Here is a 2,500-nt window from a genome sequence, read left to right on the forward strand (position 1 = left end):
AAGGAGAGAGAAGCTAGATGGAGGGAAAGGGGAGAGGGGAGAGGGGAGGATGGAGGGGAGGGGAAGAGGATTGGAGGAGAGGGAAGGAGGAAAAAGGGAGGAAAGGAGAGAGAAGAGATATTGTTATTAATGCTGTTGATTACTATTGTCATGTCATTTCTATAATCAATATTATCATTATCATTATCACTATCATTATTATTATCATTATTATTGTTATTGTTATCAATATTATTATTGATATAATTTTTGTTACTGTCATCATCATCATTATTATTATCTTTATTATCATCCTTCTTGTTATGATTATTATCAAATGTACCAATGAAAAATATCATAACAGAGAGAGAGAGAGAGAGAGAGAGAGAGAGAGAGAGAGAGAGAGAGAGAGAGAGAGAGAGAGAGAGAGAGAGAGAGAGAGAGAGAGAGAGAGAGAGAGAGGAGAGGAGAGAGACGCTGACGAGAGAGAGAGAGAGCAGGAGAAAGAGAGAGAGAGAGAGGAGAGAGAGAGAGAGAGAGAGAGAGAGAGAGAGAGAGAGAGAGAGAGAAGAGAGAGAGAGAGAAGAGAGAGAGAGAGGAGAGAGAGAGAGAGAGAGAGAGAGAGAGAGAGAGAGAGAGAGAGAGAGAGAGAGAGAGAGAGAGAGAGAGAAAGAGCGATAAACAGATAGGTAGATAGATAAATAGATAGATATATAGATAGATGGATAAAGAGAGAGAGAGAGAGAGCAATATAAGAAAAGTAAAAAGAAAAAAACTAAAAAAAAATATCACCAGAAAGAGAAAGAACGAAAGAATAAAAAGAAAGAGATGAGACTAGCTGGCACCTCACCTCCCCCCTCCCCCCCTCCCTCTTCCCTAGCATCCTAACCCCCGTCCCCATCCTAACCCCCGTCCCCACCCTCTCCCTTCCCACCCCCACCCTCTTCCCTTCCTCCTCCTCCCTCTCCGTCTCATACAACTTCCAGTTATAGTGTAATTTATAGTGACTTATGTGCCTTTCCCTTGATAGGAGAGATTCGGGTTGTCTAGTCTGATAGCCGAGTCTATCTGCTATTGTGTTTTGTTTGTTTTGTTTTGTTCTGTTTGTCTTTTTGGGTGTGTCTCTTTTTTTGTTAGCTTTGTTTTTTGTTGTTGTTGTTGTTATTGTTATTGTCACTGTTGTCGTTGTTATTGTTATTATAATCAGTATTGTTGTTATTGTTTTTATTAATTTTGTTGTTATTATCAGCGTTATCTTCTTTGTTATCATTATTGTTATCAGTGATTATGTTATCTTTATCATTATCATTATTGTTATTATTATTATTGTTGTTATTATCATTGTTCCTACTGTTATTATTATTATTATTAATAATATTATCATCTTTATTACCATCATTATCATTATTTTTATCATTATCATTATATTCATTATCATTATTGTTATTATCATCCTCATCATCCTCATTATCATCATTACTGTTGTAAACATTGTTGTTATTGCTATATTTCATGTTTTACTTTTATCATAATCCTTTTTATTAAGCACACTGCCAACGGGCCTCTGAGAATACAAGCACAAACACCTTCCCAACTCCCAAACACACAAACACATACACGCCCATGCACACACGATCACACACACACACACACACAAACAAACACAAACAGAAACACACACAAACACAAACACAAACAGACACACACACAAACACACACACACAGACACACACACTCTCCCCCCCATACGCCCACACGCTCACACACACTCACGCCCACGCGCAATTAAGCATTCACATACCTCCAGGCATTACCATAATCATAAAAGCGGTTGGCAAAACCATTTGTCGGTTCGAATAAACACTGCAACATTCAACATTATTGCAACTTAAATATGGCTCCTCTTCTGCCTGGCCTGGACTGACCTGATTTTCCGAATGATATCAAATGCAGGTGTTGCTAAATAGATTCGTTAATTAATTTAATGTTTTTTTTTAACCTATTCAAGGTAATTTGGATAGCGGTAACAGTTAATATAGTCTGTGATAGTTCTTTGATATGCAAAACTTATTAAGTATAACTCTTATATTTTTTTATTTGCTGTCATAATTTTGTTAATATGTTTTTATGGTAGTTAATGAATGTTTTTTTGTTATTGTTTTTTATTATTATTAGCATCGTTATCGATCTTGCTATAATGATAATTATCATCATTGTTAGATATATATGCCTGTGTACTGAGAATAACAATAATGATGATGATGATAGTAGTAATAATGATGATAATAAAAATGGAAAATAACTGACGCATTACAGTGTTATATCTTTACCTTTCAATGTTTTTTTTTCTTCACAATCAGAACCACAATTAATACCACCATCGCTAACAATACAATCTTCAATATCCGCATCATTACCATCATCATCACCATTAGCATGACCGAAACTCCTAATTTAAATATAGCAAGCGCAAACACTTCCAACGCATGAGCAACAACGACGAAAACAACAACAACAAAAA

The 2,500-nt window shown here is 35.8% G+C and overlaps 1 protein-coding gene across 1 annotated transcript in view; it reads left to right on the top strand.

The window, feature by feature from the left end:
- Positions 1-2,500, top strand: part of LOC147467969 (uncharacterized) — a 192,213-nt gene that overhangs the window by 38,682 nt on the left and 151,031 nt on the right. The window lies entirely within an intron of this gene.

The sequence above is a fragment of the Penaeus japonicus genome, unplaced genomic scaffold, assembly GCF_977035675.1.
Source record: "Penaeus japonicus unplaced genomic scaffold, GWHDUDI00000001_assembly GWHDUDI00000032, whole genome shotgun sequence".
Taxonomy (NCBI): Eukaryota; Metazoa; Arthropoda; class Malacostraca; order Decapoda; family Penaeidae; genus Penaeus; species Penaeus japonicus.